General features: G+C 40.8%; 1 long non-coding RNA gene across 2 annotated transcripts in view; it reads right to left on the bottom strand.

Moving 5' to 3' along the window:
* Nucleotides 1-22,227, bottom strand: part of LOC108654671 (uncharacterized) — a 40,714-nt gene extending 18,487 nt beyond the window's left edge. Inside the window, exons 1-2 of one of the 2 annotated variants that reach the window (XR_003980084.2) lie at nucleotides 21,450-22,227; nucleotides 5,268-5,305 (exon numbers count right to left, since the gene is read on the bottom strand). This is a non-coding gene — a long non-coding RNA (uncharacterized LOC108654671). Of the gene's footprint in view, nucleotides 1-5,267; nucleotides 5,306-17,772; nucleotides 20,791-21,449 lie in introns of those variants that run through there. The other variant, XR_003980083.2, reaches the window with a different exon arrangement.
* Nucleotides 22,228-23,172: the final 945 nt, after the last annotated feature.

Raw genomic sequence — 23,172 nt, 5'->3', positions numbered from 1 at the left:
GTGTGTGTGTGTGTGTGTGTGTGTGTGTGTGTGTGTGTGTGTGTGTGTGACTGAACGTGAGGCCAAAAAGTGTGGCCTTTTGTCTTCAATGCTATAAAATGCATGCCAGCACTGCCAGCTGTTGTCCTATCGTCCTTTAGTGCGGCACATTTTTATGCTTTGTTCAATTATTTTGCAAGGCTTTAATCAGTGGGCGTGGCCAGTTAAGACCTTTATCAAGTGCGAGCGAGCTGCTCGCTTAGCCTTTTATGGCTGCAAACCGCAGGAAGTACAAAAAAAACCAAAAAAATTAAGAAAAGAAAAGAAAAGAAAAAACAAGATATAAATAATGCCTTGCTTGCTCAGCTGTAAAAAGCGTGTGTGTGTGTGTATGTGTGTGGGGTATATAAACTGCTTAATGTGGCTGCCATTGTCTTCCAGTGCAACGCACATTTGTCCATGGTCCAGCTCCTAGAGCTGCGGCCGACCACAAGGAATGCCCGCCTGTTTATCATGAGCTGCTTCTTCTTGCTAGCCGCTGGTAAACTGCCTTACCATGAGGAGCACACACGCACTAACGAAATTTGTTTATTATGAAAGTCCAACGAGGCGGATATAAGCAACTGCCAAGCCAAAGAGCGACAGAGAGAGAGAGGGAAAGAGAGAGAGAGAGAGAGAGAGAGAGAGAGAGATAGCAGGAGAGTGTGCTGACCATGTTAATTGCTGTGGCTATGACTGGCTCTAGCTGTGGCTCTAGCTGTGGCTGTGGCTGCTGCTCAGCTTATGCCAAGAAATAAGACAAAAACGCTTGTAAATTATTGTCAGAGCTTCGTTGTTTGAGCCAAGTTTTAGCAGATATTATCTAAGATAATATCTAACAGCTCGTATCTGCAGCAATTCTCTGATTGCAAACTGCAAATTGCAAATTGCGCGTGCAACTGCATCTAAATAAATATCTGAGGAAATTTATATGTGCATGCGGCAGCTAAGGCAATTCCTCTTCTTTCGCAGTGGCAGGCCCTGCGCCCCTCTCAGACGCCTCAGACGCCGCCTCTGAGTAATTGCGACCCATAAATAATGTGTCTGCTCTGACGCCCTGTCACAGAGTGGCAGCGGGGGGTGGGTGGCGACAGGGAGGGGCACATGCAACACAAGGACTTGCAACGTTGCCAGCAATTTCTTTTGATAACTCAATGCGTCGTTTATGCGCTTTGTTTGCCCCGCGTTCAAGCGGAAATGCACAAGGGAGCGAGCGAGAGAGAGAGACAGAGAAAGGGAGAGAGAGAGGAAGCCGGAGAATGGCTAAAGCTAAGGAATGGCCATGGGGAAGGGCTTGCCAACCAACCTCGTTTCGTTTTCCCCCAGCTTAATATCTACACGATTTGATATACGCACGAACAACAACACTTTTATTGCCACTTAAAAGCTGAGCTATTCAAATGGCATTAAAGCTCCGGCAGGCTACGTGAGCTGCTATTAACGTAATACCTAATTTGTATGGATTGCAGCCTTTTCCGAAGAAGTTATTAAAAAGCAAAGAGCTTCGCAGCTCGCAGCTTGGGCTTGGGCCTATTATTGCCTAATGGGATGGCAGCACACCGGAATATAAACAAAAGTCGAATGGAAAGAGCTAACCGAGAATACTATTATCAGACTTAATGTCAAATCAATTTATTTTATTTTTCAGAAATGGTTTTATTTAATTATTTTTCTATTTCTTAAATTCTTTCAAACAATTAAATCAATAATATTAATAAATATTTTTATTATAATACTTAAACTTTAGCTTTGACATGTACATCCTATGTCTATCACATATTTTCTGTTATTTTGATTGAACCATACATACACACATATACTTAGCCTAATTCAATCGCATTATACCACATAAACAGTCGAAGGAAACTGTTTAAATCTCTTCAAATATGTTTTGCTTTATACTTATTAATGAATCACGTTCTCATTTTGCGTACTAATATTTTGGGTAATGAATTTCTCCAAACTCCAAGACCCATATTTACGAAAATACTTTCCAATAAACTCAAATATCGATTGGCAAACTGAAAAATACAGCAAAAGAATATCGGCTTATTGCTTTTGCCCCACACTTTACAAACAATTGAGAGTTATCGATGTTGATCGAGTTTACCTAGGAGCTCTATAATGAATGTATATATGCTAATTTGAGTTGAAGTCCGCAGACAGGTTCAATAGTAAATGGGTAAATAAGACTAGTTCCCATTAGGCTCTGATGAATGCTCAGTTTATCTTTTAATAAAATTCAGATTTTTCACTTATGTATATTGATTAACGACTAACAGCTACCAGTCTTACCCAGCCCAAACTCTATATCAAATGCAAGCTTCTCTCACACTCACAGTGCTTCCATGCAGCATTCGCAAAATGTAAATGCGAAATGCTCTGTGCTCTTTCTGTTGCTGACGCTGATGTAGATAAATTGAGTTTTTAGTTTTTCATTTGCATAAATCTGGGAATTTTCAACATATTCATAAATTATGGAGCCATATTTCAACTATATTATATATCACTGCCTGAGTCATGTTTTACTTTAATAAAAATCATATAAATATAAAAATCATATGAGGAATTGCTCTAAGCGCAACGTTCTGCACAAGTGCGTGCGAATGTAGGCGATGGGAAGGTTTTGAACTCCAAAGGATGAGTCAGTTGCTGTCAGACACATGAAACACACACAGATACACTCTCACACTCGCACATGCACATGGCAGTGTCACGCTTTTGAGTTGTTGCTGTGCGTTGTTAATTTCATTCATTATTTATGGTTTACCTCGTCGAAAACGCATCGGGCACAAACTGGCATTGCACCCGCTCTTACACCACTCGCTCCATCTCGCTCTCGCTTTTGCCCTCACTCGCCCTATCTCTTTCGCTCCGTACCTTGGTTACACTTTTAATTAACAAACGCACGAAAATGCTATTTTACATGAGACATGTCACAGCGTCAGGCGTAGCAACTGGCTCTGGAGTCGGGTTAAGTGGCATACGCTGTCTGCTCAGCTACATGTGTGTGAGTGTGCGCGAGTGTGTATGTGGGTATGCGTGCATGTGTGAGTGTGTGCATTGCATGAGCGCACTAATTTACAAGACACACACACACACAGACACACATACAGTGACACTGTCGCACGCATGCCACGACACAGTCGCATTTTATATGCAGCCGCAAGTCGACTTTGCATTACGCATACGCCAAGTGAGCCGACGTATTAAAGCGCTGCATATTAAGTATACGCAGCGTGAAAGTTCACCACATTCTTAAAGCCCATCTATTGTAGCAGAAAATTGCCAAATTATTATAAAAATATATAATTGAAGATTAAATTTAATATATTTAAGTCATAACAATTTAAAAGAAACCAATTTATGTAAACTTGTTTTTGTTTTGTTATTCATGACTTCAAAAAAAACCTATGAGAGTCTATAAATAATACTTCTTATGCGAATTTTAATAAATATTACGTTTATAGACCTATTGCAAAGCTGATGCAAATAACTATATCAAGATAAATTACTGTAGGTTAGGGTTTTGATAGGGTCTGGTAGGAATTTTATATTAATAACACACTATTAATAATAACACAGTATACAAATATTTAATTCTATTATTATTATATATTTTAGTTTTTCATCTATTTATTTTGTAGTCTTTTGTATTCATTAGTCCACTCCCGAAGATTTGTACTATGCTAAATTAAAAATACCGATATATGAAAAGAACTCCTGCTCAGTAATTCTCGATAATTTGAATTTCTGTCTAAATCGAAAAATAACTGAATCGAGTTATCGGGCTTCTACTGTACCCATAGCAACTTTTAGCAACAATTAAACTCGATTTAAAGTCTACTTTCTGGCGCTTTGAGGCTGACGCATTGTTTTGTGCTTTTCCATTTGGTGGTCTAGAAACTTTTTTTTTTATATTTTTGTGCCTTCTGCAATTAAAAGCGCGCATTAATCAACAGGCGGCGCGACGGAAATTGCAGCCCCTCCACCTGCCCCGCCTGCCGCCTGCCGCCTGCCTGCCTCTAAATAGTGCGGCGCTTCATTTAGGGGAAGTGCCGGCCGCACCTCTCCGCGCGCCAACTTTAATTTATTTAGACCAAATACAACGCAAGCGAAAAATGGCAAACGACAGAAATTTATCTCTCGCACGCCTTGTCGCATAAATTATGTCGAACAACCACACAGCCCCCTCCCACAGACCTCTCCCTCCCTCTAACTAAGAGCCCCCTCTACACTAGCATAGTGGCACAGTCAGCGGCGCCGGCGAAAATTAATGAAAGCGACGCAGCGGCAAAAGATGCCGAAGCAGCGCAAAACAAAGAACAAAAGACATTAAAATGAACTAAAATCAAATGAAATGTAGCCAAGGGATAAGAGGAGATAGGGAGAGGAAGAGAGAGAGAGAGACAGAGAGAGAGAGGGAGTGAGACAGGGGGCCTAATGACAACCACAATGAAGCAGCTGGCGAGCGGAAACGGAAATGAAAGCAACGCAACGCAACGCAATGCAGAATGAGAAACGGCACACGAATGATGCAGCGGCTCATGATGTTGCATGCAACAAATCAGAGACGTCGCGCGCGCGCTTTCTTCACAGCAAATGTTGCATGGCAAATGCGATTGTCAAGCAATGACCTCATTAGAGCAGCGGGCGAGACACTCACAGAGACAGACAGAGAGATAGATAGACAGAGAGAGAGAGAGAGAGAGAGAGAGAGAGAGAGAGAGACTGCCATAAGGATGTGGCAACTTCTCATGCTGCACGCAGCAACCGCAAGCAATTAAAGAATGAGGAGCAGAGGAGCAACAGCCATGGAGAGACTCAGCCTGCAGGCGAGCTGTCAACATGCATAGAGCGTCATATACGTCAACTGCCTGACGTGCAGCACAGGAGCAGCAGCAGCAGCAACAGTCAGAGCTGCGTCTAATGAAGGCGATAGACTCATGGATACTCTGAATAAAGAGCTGAGAGAATATTATATTGACTAGCTACAAATGAATAACTATTTATAAATTTAAATTTAAATATAACTATACTACTTTCCTATTACCTTGGTTTAATAAATAAATAATATTTAACTAATATAAATACAACAAAAATACAGTTTAATCCAGTCAAGGGAGCCTCGCAGAAGACGCTATATCCATATTAGTTTACTCAGTTAAAAATGCCTGGGGTTCAGAATTTTTGTCGTAATAATTTTATGGACTAGTTTTAACCGTTATAGCTAATTCAATGCCACTTACCAATTTGTCTGGCTCTAGCGCTGTCAGTCTTTTAGTTTCTGCAATAAAAGAATTGAATTTTAAAGGATTCATTAAAATAATCATAAACTTTACATAAGCTAATTTTCTTAAAGTTATGTGGTAATAAAGCTAAGTTCCGGTAGTTCCAGTTCCCATATATCCGCCCCTTTTCACATTTCATACAGCTTTTCATTACCATCAGCGCCTCTTTAAGGCCAACAATCACCAGCAGCTCAAGGACAATGACATTGCGCTTTAAGGCAACTTCAGCTCGCCCACTTTCAACTGTCACACGCAGTGCTCCACTAGCTGTCAGCCGCAATCATAAAGACAACACCCACACAACCGCACACACTCACCTTTTTATGGACGCACTCGCACACACTCACACACAAAGGCAGCTCAGAAATGAGAATGAACTGTAAGCCGTCACGTAAGATATTCTAAGCTCCTAAGCTGGCTTAGCCTCGACGTTGAGTAACCAAGCAAATTACGTCGCATTTAAGTTTCATAATATGCTTAAAATTAAAAGCGCAAAAAAGAAGAGCAGAGAGGAGAAAAACGAAGAAGAACTTTCTCAGCAACTACTACTAGTATTTGGTTGTTCCATTTCGCAGCAGGACTTAAAGGTAATGTTTTCTTTGGGCATTGTTCGAAACTACAAAGCACGAAACACCTGCCAGACAAAAGACAAAGGCGGGACACACAAAAACACAAAACAGTTGGACCATGAAAACAGTAACTAAAAGGAGCAGCAGACGTCACATTACTAAGCAAGTTGTCTCCGTCTCGAGTCTCTAAAAACTCTCTCTCTCTCTCTCTCTCTCTCTCTCTCTCTCTTTCTCTCCCTCTCTCTCTCTCTCTTTCTCACTATGTGTGTGTGTCAAGACAATGGACTGCGACAAGTGCGGAGTCTATAAAAATTACATGCATCCAGCGCGGGGGCGACACAACTACTACAAAAACTACAACTTGCAAATGCACAGCTAACAGCGGAGCTAACAGAGACGCGGCGAGACGAGGAGAGGCGAGGGATCGCCGAGAATAACACAAAAGAAAAACTTGTTAAAGGACTTCAGCTAGAGCTGCACATATTCTAAATACCCTAAACTAAACGTAGATATTATGTGGAATACAAAAATAATGGAATATTCTGTTTTATCTTCCTCTTCGTATAATAACTCCCGTTAACTTATTGAGTTTGCAAAGCTATATTGTCTTCTTTTTGCATTAAATATACAAAAAAAGGTTAGATATTGTCCAACTGTATTGTGACTAAAACTGATTTATTGGTTTATCAACTATATTGTCTAATTCTTGCTTAAAATATGTTGTAATTCTGCTGATCTACCTGTTTAGCTATATATTTTCGGACTTTAAAATTGTAGTACTTTATCTTCTTTTTCGTACAATATCTGCATCATATTCTTCTTAGTATGATATCTGCAGTTATATAAGGTCTCCCTCCCATTGTCTTACTTTTGTTTGAAAATGCATCGTCTTTTAATTCAATGCCTGTAGATAATAAGTTGGGCTCTTAATTATCGCCAGTACAATTTCTTGGGACTGTCTTCCTTTTGCTAATTTTATTGGGTATATATGAAATTTGATGAGGTCTTAATTAACTTACAATTCAAATCAAACTCCCAATGACAACGCGTTTAATAAAATCACTTATAGAAGGATTCTGCATTTTTCCTAGAAAAATGACTTTATACTAACATGGGCAGCAAATACCATGCCAATGGAGTTACTCAAGTTGAAAATGCTGATTGGCAGCCACTATTTACAGGGTATAGAAAACCACATGCCCAACATAAAAACTACAACCGCACAACTACAATGAAACTTTGGGCTGCTTGTTTAGCTCGACATGCACTTGTGCATTTGTATTGGACAGCTGAAGCAGCAGGAACAGCACGAGCAGCAGGAGCAGACACAACACAAGGAGGCAAAAAAGGTAAAGGAGACGAAGGACATGAAGGAGCTGTCGCATTGTCTATGCGTCGAGTTGTTAAGCACAGCGTTGCATTTTGTACTTGCAACAACAGCAGCAGGAGCAGCAGGAGCAGCAGCAACAGCAAGACAATAACCCACACCCAAGGATGAATGTGTCTGGCTTGAATTGTTTGTTGTGTTGTCTTTTGTTGCGGGAGTAAAGAGAAATCGAGCGGCAGCTGCTGCGATTTCTTCGTTCTTTTGCCAGGCAAATTTTCAATGCAAACCGAACAGAATGTGAAGCAGATTATTGACTTTCGGTTTAGCCGAAAGCTCGCGGCAGGCAGCACATTTGACTAGCTGGCAGGAGCTAATTGACTTGTTGTTGCCCCTGCTAGAGGACATTAATAAACATTTGGAGCCCCGAAGGCAACAAACGTTAATTGCCCCGAACTTTTGAACTTGTTGAGTTGCCAAGGAAATTGTGAGAGACATTCACAAGGGGAGCCAAGGAGCGAAAGAGCGCGACGCCCACGGCGCCAGCAAAATCATTTAGGGTACGAACGAGATATCGAAGAGATTGAAAACATGAAAGAAGAAGGAGTTTTTGAAGAGGTTGCAAAAAGCAAAGGCAAGCGTCACGACAAAAATCAAGAGCGAGAACATGGAAAATTAAAGTAAAATTTTATTCTGACTTTAGCCATTTAGAAATGTAAAATTGTAAAGAATATTAGTTTGAGCTATTCAAATTGAACCGAGTATGCATTGTTTTTAAACTGCCTATTCAAAGACCTGGACTAAAGACGGTATTAATGAATCAAGAGCAAACCATTATCAAAATAGAGAAGCGCTTTAGAGGTTCTTAAAAACGCAATTACCACTGTATATCTGAAACTTTACTTGAGCAGCTCCAAACTTAGTGTCCTCCAGGGAAAACTTGGAGAAATGGTGTTACGAGAATGTGTTCTATCCATTAAAAACTTAAAGTAGTTTTAAGTGTGGCGCGCTTCAAGTTTCGCAAGAGCAGAAACAAATTATGCGGCAGCTGATATAAATCATTAAGAGGTAAATCGGGGAGGGCTGCGGCTTTTGGGGCGGGGCAGTGATAGCCCAGTGCCTGCAACATACAGACACAGGCGACCACATGCGGCGCTTGGGTCACTTAAAAATTATGACAAGCAGCCAGCGAGCCAAAAACTGCAAAAAGACAGCCACAGAGAGATAAGAGTGGGAAAGAGAGAGAAAGAAAGTGGGAGTAGGAGTGGGAGAGGCAGATACTTGACTGGCATTGTAGTTGGTTATGCATGCAACACAGAAAAACCTTGCAACCGGCAGCTGGCAGGCAGCCCAGTGGCAAACGACTGAGAGAGAGGGAGTGGGAGGAAGAGAAAAGAGAGAGGGGAGGGCGTGCCGAGCAGCTAGGTCAGGCAACTAAACGAGTTTTGGCCACGGCCTACGCCAATTGGCAAAGGCAAACAAATCGTAGCGCCAGGCTATGGCCAAAAACAAGCAGCCAGCCACCTTGGCACCGCTGGCCCACCAGCCAAGCGGGGGAGTTATTTGTGGGGGGCCAAAAGGCGTGGCAGCTAAGCAGCAGCGAACACCAAAAAAAGGGGGAAGAACACGAGAGAAGGAGAGCTGTTGTTGGCAAGCCAAACGAAGCTCTTGGCTCGTTAAGGCCTATATTGGCACAGCCGGAGCAGGCAGTTGAAATAAAGGGGGAAAAACAGTTACAAAATCAGCTCCAGCTTCTGTGCTGCCTCACATATGCAGCAAACAAGCAAATCAACGAAATAAATATATAAATGTTATACATGTATATGCCACATATCAAAAAGCTGCTTGAAGTGGATGAGCCTTTCAAGAGGTGGGCGGCAAGAGGTAGGCGTGGCAGCATATACCTGTAAAGCCCCACCACGCCCACGAGCAGTCGCATATTTTTGCATATTTTTGCGCATATTAATTTGGGCGCATAAATTATGTCCAAAATATGAAAGGAAAATGCTGAAAACTTTTCTTCAACAGGCTCTAAACATTTCCGAAGCGCAGAAAAGTAGGCAACACGCAAACAGAAGCCAACAAAAAGAGGGCCAAGTCAGGCCAAAGTGTGTTAATAAAGTCAAGCAAACGTAATAAATTATGAATTAATAATAACAAAAAGGAAAATTCTTTTCTATAAAAAAGCAGAACCTTTATACTCTGTAATTTTTTTTTTAAATAAATGAAAAACATTTCTATTGAGAAAAATGAGAGCACACACAACATATAATATATAAGATCCAAAATGTGAAGAAGAAGTGGGAAATGCAGTGGACTTTATACTAGTAAATATATATATATATATATATATATATATAATAAATGGTTTCATTTGCTTATTGGAATCAGAATGTGAATATACATATTCAAATATTTAATATTTCTATATACGAAATATCTTAGGATTTGAGATATGCTGCATCATACACTGAAGAAATAAAAAGACTCTTATAAAACCCATATACCCTATGTAGCGTTTAATATTACGTACTTTTTGTTTGCCTAAAATATTTTTGGAGGCCTGGATCTGGTTCGTTCACATTTTGTTTCGCAGCTCTGATAAGCTGTCAAATAAAATGTTGCATAAAATTTTAATGCATATCAAATGATTTAATTTGACGCTAAAGAGCGCCACAGCTGGGCGTGGCTGTTCACACTGTATGTGTGTGTAAGGCGGAGGCAGACGCAGGGGCGTGGTCAGGGCTGAGAAATGAAAATGGCGATGGCCGCGGGTAATTACTTTGATGAAAAATGGCAGTTACAGTGATTAAGCAGAGAGTGTGGGAGGAAAGCAGACGGAGAGGGAGAGGGAGAGAGAGAGAGAGAGAGAGAGGGGGGCGCTACAATATAGTAGATTACACATACGCCATGTGGTGCCTGGCAGGAAATTAAGCTGGTCAAAACGGAAGCAGCCGGCCAAGGCAATGTGTGTGGCTATGTGTGTGTGCATGTGTACGAGTGAGTGTGTGTGCGGCGGCCTAATGATGTCAGCCATGTTTGCAGCGAACACGCAGTTGCCGCATTAGTTGTAATTGCGCCCCAAAAGTGAAGAAAAAATTACTCAACTTTAAAGCAGCCAAAAGGCCAAAGGAACTGGCAGCCAAAACGTGCCCCAAGGCATGCCACAAAAACGTTGCAAGCCGTCCGCTGTGTATTTTTTAACCAAAATATCGACAAAATATGCCAAGCACATAAAGCAGAAGGACCTTGCCGACAGACAGGCATAAAATATCTAACAGCCAGCAGCTTGCCCGAGCACGAGAGCAACAAATAAGAAAGAAGAAAGAGAAAAAGAACGAGATTGAAGTTGCAACAGCAACAGCAAAAGTACTGACAATAAATTGCAACAAAAATGAGCAATGAGTAATTCATATTGTAAGTTGCAAGCAGAATCAGCCCTGGACATGCCCCAACTCACGCTCCGCGCTCCGCGCTCCACGCTCCTGGCTCGAGCCAAAGCTGGAGCAATTCAACGCAACATCAATCTTCAGCAGCAGCCGTAGCAGGGGCCAGGCGCCGCAGCGTCTGCCACAATTTGGATGAATGCGGCAACGCGCTGTGCTGCCGCCGCTGCTGGGAATACTGAAAACGTGGCAGCGCTCAGTTTGAGGCATTGTGGCAACTACTACGTGAGCTGCGACGCCTCGCGTAATATGCTTGTAAATGCAATAAATTTTGTTAGCTTCGCTCCACAAAACTTTCAACGTTCGGACACAAAGTCAGACAGAAACAGACACTCGAACAAACTGCGTGCGAGAGAGAGCTGGAGTGAGAGGGGCAGCGAGCGGGAGGGTGGGACAGACGGAACACATCAGCAGCGACCATAAAACGCGTTTTTGATTTGCTAAATTTATGTGGCCACATTAAATCCAAAAGACAGCGCGGAGCAGGCGAGCAACGGCAACAGGGCGTGGAGCAACGTGTGTGGGGTGTGGCATTGGGCTGAGTGGGCTGAGGGGGCGGGACAGCAACAGGCGTAAGTGTGCTGCGGCAACAGGCGACAGGTGCTACGCATCTGACATGCTTAAGAATACGATTCGCATGAGAGCAACAATTACAAAACCATTGGAATTAATTTAATAATGGCGCAGAGATCATCATAAACTGTTGTTTAATCAATATGAAATCATTTTCAGATTATCTGATTTGATTCAAACGAATTCCTCACAATGATTGAAATAACAATTTGAACAATTCATAAAAATGGGAGTATTACCATTATAATAATTTCAAATAGCCAATATCGATTTCATTTCATATAATAAGAAATAATTATCATTTAAATAATTAATAATAATAGTAATTATAAAAACAAGACAAGTTTAATTTTTAATTACGTTATAGGCCCGTTCATTCCTCATTTTAATAATTAAATCTTTTCACAGAACTAATTCGAAATAAATTCGAAATACCTTCATATATGAATAAAACTCTATTAGACATCGTTAGCATTTTAGATACATTTTTTGAAAATTCCGCAAGCCCCGTTGTTTCTTCAAACACAAAATGACTCAGATCAACCATGAATATTTATGAAATTTAGTCTCATTCACTAAACTCTATTTAGATGCCAATCAAACTTGAGAGTTAGCTGCCTGCAAATGGAGTTCACAGAATTCCCAAATTGATATCAAGTAAGAGCGAAATATATTATGGAAAACTTTTAGCTAAATGAGCATAAACTCCAAACTAAAAGCGGGCTGTAAACAAGCTTATCATGAGGATAAATTATATACATGCATAAAAGAAATGTGCATAATAAATATAGATATGCGCGGCATATTAAAGCGTCGCCCACGCTGACAAGCTCTGACAAGCTGTTGCTGCTAGTCGCGTGTGGCATTTGAACCGAGTTGCCTATTTGCAACGCGGGGGGCAGCTGGGGCAGCTGGGGGACTGCAGAGATGGCGGCTGGGGGTGGGCTAGGTGTCAACGTTGGGTTTATCGTCATCGTAGCTCATGGCTCGTGTCTGCCGTCTGCCGTCTGCCGTCTGCCGTCTGTTGATGTTGTTTTGTTTGCTCTCAGTTCAGGTTTTATTTTCATCTGCTTCTTCTACTCTTTTTTTTTTTTTTTTCGTTTTGCTTTTATTTGTTTACAGGCAGTTTTTATGTATCGCGAATTGCGTATTCGCACATGCGAAAGCGTACGCCAAACATGTGGGCACTGCCTGCATACGAGCATGAGATAGAGTATGTATCTATGTATCTACACACGTCTGTATCTACAGCAGCAGCACAGCACTACGAGTATCTCTCGTTCAGTACACTGACGTAATGCCCATGAAAATAGCCGCACATACCATAATGCGTTGGCTAAACAGCTTTTGCAAAATTCGCTTCTTTTTTTTTTTTTTTGTTTTGGCCACATTTCCAGCACAGTTTCAACAAAATGTATCGCTGAATTTTAAGTGGGCCCCAGAACTATGCTACAAGTATTACAACTATTACAGCATGACTGGACAAAAACGTTTAGCTATGCTAAACTGAGTGCCCGAGTCGTAAATATAACAGCTGTGCTGCCCTCGGTCCTCGAAACGTGTTTGGCTTAACAAGCGTTTGCAGGCACGCGCTGATGAGACTGTGGCGAATAAATAGCTCAGTAAATTAGCCAAATTGGCTAAGTAAAACGTTTAGGAATCGCTGACAAAGCGAAATAATATATGATTAAGGAATTAAAAACAACAAAAACTGAAAGAACTGAAATAGCTGTTGCACGATATCTGACGGAAACTAGAGCTTGAACTGTGAGATGAGGAGGTGAAGAAGTGATAATATAATGCCAAACAGTACGTTAGATCAAATTTACAATAGGGTAAACAGAATTAATTTTTAATTAATAGTGATAATTTTTAATAAAAATGTGCTTTAATTTCAATACAATTGTTATTATTACTATTTTAAAATAAAACAGATTTCTATGGTGTGATAGCTGGCAGCTGGACACGACATATAAGGATAGCTGCCAAGACTAGGTCAGACTAGGTCTGTAATGAAAGAGTAAACAACAATAAAAAGAATCTATATACAATGTGTGTACATAAACAACAGTATAAACAATGCCTATATACACATTTATATGAGATTGACTTGAAGGCAACCCAATAATTGAGTATTAAAGATAATATATATTCGATTGGCTATTCGTTCTTTTGGTGCATTTCAGTTCGTTTCAAACCCAGTGATAGCATTATAAATCATTTGGAAGCTATCAGACAGAGAAAAGGCACTGAGTGGCATTATGCTGGATGCACATATATCATGGACTAATCTCAGTGTGTATATAAATGCTTGTATATATATATATATTGATTCCGAACAATTCAAACAATTGAAGTTCTTACAATTCCCCAGTTTCTGTTGTCAATTAAACTGCGCACAAATTGCATTTATCTAAACTGAAGCGGAGAAAACTATAGCAACGCATGTTATTTATGGACGCAAAGATTGTTCTCTCTCTCTCTCTCTCTCTCTCTCTATATATATATATATATATATATATATATATATACTCCAATCTCTCTCTGTCAGTGTAGCGCAAATCATGGTGAAATTTGTATTGATATTTCAATATTTTACTAGCCTCTAGTTTTTGCCAACAATAAATTGCAGCAGTTGCGATGCGGCCAAAAGAAAACAAGGACAATAAATAAATGCTGTGTAGCTAGATGGAAATACAGCTACTGCTCCCGCATCCAATGGAAATACAGTTACACCATGAATGGCACAATAAATAAATCGGAGCAACGTTTTAAAACAAATCCAAACAACAAACCCAAGCGCGAACGAAAAACAAAAAAGAAAACACAAACAGATACAAAAAGACAGAAAAACAAAAGCCCGCGCATAAAAAGCGAAATAAAATTTGCATTTTTTATAGTTGCTTTTATAAACGTACATACAAATAAGTATATATGTGTATATAAAGAACATATATATATGTATTTTAAGCGTCATATCAGCTACAACAACAAACTATTGTATATTTATATAGAGCGAAATGCGCAAAGTCAAAGTCGCAGTGAAATGTTATCGAAATGTTATTGAACACGAAGAGGCAAACAGATTGAGGAGGGGAGAGGAGGACGCTGCGGGAGCTGAGCTACTGCCCCGCCCCTTGCTCTGACAAAGATACTTTTTACTTATGTGCATATATTTGCCGACATACACACATACACCCTCAGCCAAGAGCCGTCTATATCAACAATTGAATGTATGTGAATAGATGTCTGCAGCTACAGCTGTCTGATTCTTGATAATGCGCTGCGAAATTTTTGGGGGTCTATCAGTTAGGTGAGCAGCCTGAATGAAGATTAACTAGCTCTGTCTACATAGAAATACAAATATATTCATAATTAGCTAATCAACTGATGATACCCACAGCAGAAACTATCAGAGATACTATACTCAATAGAATTTTATATAATGTAGAATCCAAGTTCATTTGGCTTAAGGAATTAAGTTAATAAGAATTAAAATCATTCTAAAGGCGAATAATCGTAAAATAGGTATCTTTTCAATTGATTTTTGCAACTTTGAATCCTAAGATTAATTCCCAGCTAGTTTCTAGCTTTATCTGATTTTACTGATCGACTGCGTGAAAATCAGAGCACAAACTAAGAAGTTGGAAGAAAAACTTAAGATAATAAAACCTAGAAATATCAACTAAAAAATTTGACAACATGTAAAAAATACTTTATATATATTACATACTAAACTTATAAAACTTACGAAAAATAACTTCAAATGTATTTTCAATTAAATCAGTTCTGTATTAAAACATCTTTAGCATTCAGTAATCAAGTCTATGAAATATTTTCTATCCTAAAGAAATCAATTTTAATGGTTGAAGAGAAACATTCAAATTTGGCAAGAAATTCACCATTTTTTAAATATTATATTATTAGTCATATAATATTTATTTCATATTTTCCCTTATCTCTCTTATTCTTTATATTTTTGATCATTATATTGTATTCTGATATCAATTTATAAATGCTAAAATGCTAGTTAGAGTATTTTACTATTCACATTTTTTACAGCTATTTCCTTACTGGTTCTTTTCTCTGTTTGCGCTTTGCCACTCTTCTAAGGCGCGTTAACATTTATTCTTACTGTTTGCCTGGCTTTTTATACTCTTTTAATCAGATACAAAGTGTTCAGTTTTTTCGGTTTTTTTGCATAAGCAAATACACGGCGACGTAAACAAATACAAATGCAAGTTTTTTTAAAGCCAGCTGCTGTTGTCAACGTTGCGTATGAGCATTATGACTCATACGATCTCTTTTTATCTACTCGCCTCTCTATACCTCACTCTCTCTTTCTATCTCTCTCACCCGACCACACTTGCCGCTGTGCGCAATCACAAATCATTTTTTATGGCTCAGCTCTTTCATTTGGCTTTTAAATTTTCGTGCCCATTTGATTAAACCAACTTCACTTTACAATCTTCTCCCCCAAGTGAGGCTTCCTCTTTCTTCCTCCCGCTCTTCTCGCTCTGTCCATCTATTAATATCGTTTATCTCTTTTTCTTTTATCTGCTGCTTGTCTTCGCCTCGCATTTCCATTTCCTTATCGTCGTATCAATAAATTAATTCGAAAACTTTGCCGCTTCTATACCGATTGAGTTACCTACCCTCAGCTCTGCAACGCCCCGTCCCACCCCTACTACGCCACTGCGCTGTACTTCGCCTCTTCTTTTTTTTCTTTTATAATTTTTCGTGCAAATTTCTTTCATTTTCTCGCTTTTTATTCTATTCCTTTCTTTTCTTTTTTTTTGTGCTCGTCATTCGAGTCGTATCTTGTATCTATAAGTTTGCCGCCTGCTATCGAGTAATTTGTGCCTGCTCTTCCTCGTTTCTTCCATTTTTTTTTTTTTTTTTTTTGTTTGTAAAAGCGACAAGTACAGTGTGGCCTATCCGCCCCTCGTTGGCCACGCCTCTGGCCTAGCTATTTTTCGGCTATTGAATTGCTTTCGTGCTCATGCATTTTCTATGAAATTGTCTGAATGTCTGGCACCGGCAGCCACGCCCACCCAGTACCGCCCCCTCTTAATGGCAGCCAAAATAGTCAGGCTTACAAACTGTTTGGCGCTGCAATTAGTGGACAACATTCGTTAACCAACACTGGCACACGAGCAATGCAGGTATCTAGCTGCTAACTGCGACGCTTATCTTTATTGCAACGAGGTTGGGGTTGGTGTTGGGATTACCCGGCACAAAATGTGGGTGCCCCACACACACACACACACACACACACACACGTTAGAAAACATGTTGCATAAAATTGTAGCAAAAAAGTTTTATTCTTGTTTCTCCCCTCTCTGTTTCATTCTTTTCTTCTGCACATTTCAAGTAGAATTTTAATCCATGGTTTTTTAAATGCGGGCGATAAACTTTTACTACAATTGTCGAAAACCTAACTGTACATGGGTGTTTAGCTCTGTGTGTGTGTGTGTGTGTGCAACTTGGCAGACAGCTCGGCCGGGTTAGGTCGCTCTCTCTCGCTCGCCCGCTCGACTGGCTCGTTCAGGTGCTACAGTTTAATTATGTGACGTCGCTTAATGTTTTAATTAAATGTTTTATTAGCACGCTTCTGGGGCACGCCCCGTTAAACGAGAGAGCAGCGCAGGGGGAGGGGTCTGTGGTGTAACTGTAAGTGTATGTGTCTGTGCTCGTGTGTGTGTGTGTGTGTATGTGTGTGTGTGTGCAAACGTGCCCCCTTTTTAGTTGCCTCTGTTAAACGGCAAACAAGCAACCACTTTCAGCTTGATTCGAAAGCGCATTTGATAGTCTAATTGGTTTTTGGGAATTGGAATTTATGTAAATATATAGGTAGCGAGAGAGAGAGAGAGATCGTATATCTACACTTAACTATGTAGCACAAGTATGCGAATTTCGAAATAATAACGTGTTAATTGGTGACAGCTTAGAACAAGTTCTAACAGATTTGAGAAATTCCTCGACTAATAAGTGAAATAATAAATAGTGAAGTAGAGTTTTAACTCGTGCGGCATTCCTAAATTATAATATTTGTATAAAGCCTCAATCCTACTTAAATTTAAAGCTGACACAGAGCTTACCTCATAAATTTGGAATATAGCAATTCAGTTCATAAAAAATATCTTATATAGCAATATATATTTTACCATTGATGTTCGTCTTAAGAATAGATTTACTTGAAACTTAACTTATATAAATAAAGTAAAAATTTATAGACTTTACTCAATTCAATACTCAACAATGGATTCTAGATTCATTTAGCAGAGAACATCATATTTTAAATCATATTAAAGTGAATTATTAAATTTTTACCAGACATAAATAATATAAAATTGTTTTAGATTCTTATAATGTAAACCTTTATAATTCATTTTAAAGCTATAATTAAAAATAGCTTAAAATATTTTCTGGTTGATCCACACCTCTAAATAGCTGCAATAATTTCAAGTAGAACCAATTCTTCCAAAATTCATTACCTCCCCTTTTTGTTGGACTTTTAAGAATGTAGTAAGCTTAACTCTCTTGCTTACCTATTTAAAGCTGTGCTTGTCCGTTCCATGGCTGCCTATATATAGAATATAGAGTAGATAAAGAGAGAGAGAGAGAAAGAGAGAGAGTATATAAGGAGTGTATAGGGAGTATGTGAATATGCACTCTTGTCTGGCTTTGTTTTCTGGCCTCATTCAAGCGTGTTGCAAGTCTTTTATCTAGCATCATTTTGCATTCTTTTTCATCGTGCTTAAAGGCAGCGCCAGTGTTGCAAATGTACCAGCGAGGGTGTGCGTGTGTCTCTCTCTCTATGTGTGTGTGTGTGTGTTGGTGGATATGGGTGTGAGTGTTAAGATGGCTGCTGCTTGGCTTGGACCATGTTTTGTGTTTGTTGCGGCCAACAAATCAACATCCGGTTAGCTGATACAACGCACAGCACAGCAGCCAGGCACAAACATTGCACATATGAAATTTATAGGCCCGCTCTCGCTCGCTCGCTCTAGCCCACACACTCTCGCTGTCGCTCTCTCTCTACCCCATCTCTCCCGCTCTGTGTCGTTCTTTCTCGCTCTCGCTCTCGCTGTCTGGACAAGTTGACAGGCCGGCGGCGGCCGCATTTGATAACTGTAGCTGCTAACTGCTAGCTGTATGAGTTTATGTGTTTGTGAGTTGTCTGGCCGGCCTGCTGCTGTTTTGTTGTCTCTTCACATTTGTGTGTATGCGTGTGTCTGTGTCTGGCGATAGTCAAGTTTATTTTGTATTATTTGATTTGATTTGAGTTTATTTTATTTTATTTGCATGAATAACGCGTTTGCTTTTTGTGTTGTATTCGATTTGATTGCTGCGAATGTTCACTTCGGCACTTAAAGCACTGTTTTGTCTTTGTTGCTGAACACTGTCTACCTAACTGTATGATTGTATGAAGTGTCTGTGGCTGCGTGTGCGTGAGTGTCTGTGTGTTTGATGACAAATGAAGCACAATCTGCAAGACCTGAGCAGCTCTGGACGACCGGCACAGACGAGACGCGCAATACGAATGAATGGAGTTGACGAATAAGCGACTTGGCATAGCATACCGCAGCCTCTGCCGCTGTCGCTACCACCGACAACGGGAGCAGAGGCAGCAGAAGCAGCGACGAGACACGAATGCCAAAACACGATGGCGCTCCGACGCCATACGAAAGCCGACTCGAGCCGAGCGCACATTCGCCGCTCTCTCACGCGCGCTCTCGCTCACGCGTGTAGGTCGTCTAGAGGCCGTTTGGGGCTGACATCTGTTTGCCTTGCTTCTTGCTCTCTCGCAAAAATAATTCTCTCACGCTTGCGAAAATTACTTGGCTCTGGCCGTTTAACTGCAAATCAAAGTCGAGGTCGTTGTACGAATGAAAGAATGTCGGCATGTGTTTGTTGTTGTAGCGTTTACATTCGCTGCTGGCGTCGCCGTTACTGTCGGCGCCGCTGTCGCTGTCGCTGCCACTGCCACTGTCGCTGCTGCTGCTGCTGCTACTTTGATGTTTAATGCTAACTGCGATCCGCCATTGTTGTTGTAACTGTGCCTGTCTCATGCACTTCTCTGCTGCATTATGCTGCTTTTGTCTGTCTGCGCTCTCTTCGCCTCTTTCTCTTCTCTCTCTCTCAGTCTGTCTCTCTCTTTGAGTGTGTGTGTGTGTGTGTGTGTGTGCTCGGTATGCCTTAACTTGGCTTTCTTTTGAATAATGTTGCTTCATGCTTTCGCAGTCTTGTTCTTCATCTGCCAGTTCGTCCGTCTCTGCGTCTGTCTGTGCATTTGTCTGCTAGGCAAAAATGCTGTTACTTTTTATGTGCACTCTCCCACCCTGTCTACTCCCGTCCCTCCCTCGCTCTTCCCTTTGGACCATGCACTCCTTTTGGAATTTCGTTAGATTCGGTCTGTGTTTTTTTTTTTTTTTTTTTTGCTTACTTATTTTTACTTCTTTTTTAATACATTTTCGGCTAACGGTTTGCGGACTGCTTCTTTCTCTTATTTTATTTTATTATTTTTTTGTGCCGCTTTCGCGCGTTTGTAATAAAAACTCGTTATAAGTAGAAATTCTTTAGTTCATTTTTTTGCTCTCATGTTTCTATTTCATTTTCTTCTTGCCGTTCAGCGTCGACTCTTTTTTTTTTTGTGTGTTCACCTGCGACCCTGCCCAGCCTCCGCTCTGCTCTTGGCACACTCGTCTATTTCCATTTTTTAAGCACTCTTTGCGGCCACTTTTCTTTATTATGAACTCCCCCTTTCATAACCTCCCCCCCCCTTCTCGTTCTTCCATGACAAATGTGAGAACCGCTTTTGGCGAAAAAAAGCTTTGCTCAATCGGCGGCTACTTAGAAGTTTGCTCGACTGGTTAACGCCCCCACCACACACACACACACACACACACACACACACACACACACACTTATACTCTCATTTACTTTACACATGTACCTGACTCCTCCCGCAAACTCAATTATTAGGCCAGTTGGCAAGCTAATTTGCTTATCAGCAAATGCAATTGCGCGAAAAGCGACCCAGGAGCGGGGGTAGCTGGGTCAATGGGGGCCCTGGCGGGGGTAGGCAGCGAAATGCGCGCCAAATAAAATTGTCATTTTGCAGGCAGACGCTGATAAGAGCCGCTCGCACTACGCCCCTGACCGCCATCCGATCCCGCTCCCGACCCACAACATACTCTCGCTCACTCTCTTCCCCATGCTCTTCTCTCTATCTCTTAAATTGTCTGTTTGCACTGATAAGAGTGTGGCAAAAAGAAAAGTTGGAGGAAAGAACTCAAAATTAGTTTCGACTTGCCAAAAGGTGCAAATCATCGTGCTCGAAGGGGGTTATTAGCAGAGGCTACTAGAGGGGCAATGCGGGGCTGGAACGCTCATCAGAATCTGAGCTACCCGTAAAGCCAAACTATTTAACACCATTTATTATTAGACCCGAACAATAGGCGAAGAAACGTACTAAATGATCAGGCAGAAACAAATTTCTAGCTTACTTCATTCTCTGACCTCAAAGTGGATATTGCGAAAAGAGATTGCAGAAGAATCTTCAAAGAGTATTTGTATATTAGAGAGATCTTATAATATTCAGCTCTGCAAACTTACTTCTCGAAATCTCTAATCTTAAGTAATTTTCGGAAAATGGTATTCATATACTAACTGACTTACATATATTTATATCACAATTATTTATTATATATGATCAAGGATACTCCGGAAAGTGAAATAGGCTAATTGGCTTGGAAACTTATTACTATATAAATAATATTATTTATCAGTAAACCTATTTCATTATATTTATTCTCAACACATATTGTATTGATATAATGAGATCGTTGTTTTTTATTTTAAATTAAGAGGTTAATTATTATTTTAATTCAGGTTTAGCCTACCCTGCAATCTATTATTATTATTCTTCCATACCTACTATTCGATTCCATTCAATATACCACATCTTTCGTTTATTTATTCATTTACTACGCTTCATACAGATATGAATTCTCGATAAAACCCCTTAGATTACACCCGTCTACAACTTTCAATCAGTCTATTTGCTGCGCCCATTCACTGGCTCATATCTCGCTGATATACATATCATATCATATGCATATACGTTTACACACAAATGCATACATACATATATGTATATACATAAATATATGTATATATCATATATCATATTCAATGCAAATATCATATTAATTGCACTCACCTGTCGGCGGCCCTTCCATATAAAGTGTATTACATTCAGGAATTTCCAGCGATTGCATTTTTCTCTCTCTCCCTCTCTGTTTTTGATTGGTTGTTGTTGTTTTTGATTTTAATTTAATTTTTTTTATTATTATTTTGTTGTTTTCCAGTCTATCATTTCGTTATGTATTTTGTTTATATGGCATAAACGACGCGACGTAGAAATGGAAAATGAGTTTACGGCGAATTGATAACAAAACCTCGCGTTACACGGCGAGCTGTCAGCTATTCATATATATATATTCAAATATGAATATATTTTCTTTTTGAACAGTATTTATTAATACATAAGTGAATTCGTTTCTTTTTGTTTTGCAGATCACCAAATATTTGAAAAATGTTTTCGTTTGTCAACATTATGTTTAAGCTGCATTGGCAACACTTGACGAATGTCTAACTGCATATGTGTGTTAGTACCGTTAGAGGGAACGTGCGTTTGCGCAGCGTTTCGCAATATGAACGCAACGCAGCTCTGCCCAACAGTCGACCGTTGCGGCTGAGCGGTCAAAAGCGACTGCCAGCAAAGTTCGATGGCGACTGTGACTGTGGCTGTGGCTGCTGTTACTGCTGCTGCTGCTGTCGCTGCGGCTGCTACTGCGGCTGCGAGTGCTGCTGCGCTGAACTGAACTGGTTGAACTGCACTTGTCGCCGCTGGGCAACCGCAGCTGGCGAATGTTGCGTTTCGACTGAATGCCAACTAGACGGGGACTTGCCCAACGAGAACTGCTGTGTGCAAGCAAACGCAGCCGAGGCGGCAGCAGATGCAGCACTGGCAGCGACGACGACTGCTGGTGAAGGTGAAGGTGGGCCGCAGCGCTGACAAACGAACAACCGCGCTGCCAATCAATGAGAGCAAAAGAGAGAGAGAGAAAGAGAGAGAGTACTATGCTGCGTCGGCGCGCTGCCACTGCAACTGATGTTGCTGCTGCTGCTGCTGCTGCTATTGTTGCTGCATTGCCAAGTGCCGAAACCGAGCAATGGGCGCCAGACGATGACGATGACGACGACGACGACGACGACGACGACGACAACGTACCGTTGAGTGCATTGGCATAGTAAACTTTGCACGAGGCGCCGACGTCGCCTGCAGTAAAAAGTTACACAGCGCGCACGAGCAGGCGAACGAGCGAGAGAAAGAAGGAAAAGAGAGGGAGAGAGAGAAAGAGCGTGCCAGACGAACTCTCATTTGCATTGTAGTTGCAATACGAGTGCCGTTAGATGCGCCGCACTTGGCGCTGGTTGCTCATCAACAAGTCAGCGACTGCGACAGCGGCGACGATGCCAGCTTCGACTGCGCCGTCAGCGTCGGTTACAACAAAGGAATTCCCCCGTATTGGCAGCGCAGCGAGCGGCAAATAAATCATATGTTAAATGAACAGCTTATAATTAAAAATAATAATTTTTATAAAAAAAAAAATATATATATTAATAAATTAATCTACTTGATGGCAAAAATAACAAGCATTCAACGCGACGGAGCGGGTGTGCTTGTTTGTGTGACGTTTGCAGCGGACGCGGCCGCGACTGCGACAGCAACTGCTGCTGGCGCCAGCAGCGGAAGTAAACGGAAAGCTTCAATTTAGCCGGCATTCTGCAATGCATCCGCTTGGCTGAGCAGCGACAGAGAACTCCTGGGGGTGTGCGCCAGCAAAGAGCGTGAAGAGCTCACAGGACTTAAGAGCGAC

The sequence above is a fragment of the Drosophila navojoa genome, chromosome 5 (assembly GCF_054131105.1).
Source record: "Drosophila navojoa isolate 15081-1374.11 chromosome 5, UAZ_NAV_1.0, whole genome shotgun sequence".
Taxonomy (NCBI): domain Eukaryota; kingdom Metazoa; phylum Arthropoda; class Insecta; order Diptera; family Drosophilidae; genus Drosophila; species Drosophila navojoa.
The sequence above is the reverse complement of the archived record's forward strand: the minus strand, read 5'-3'. Positions and strand labels throughout refer to the sequence as shown.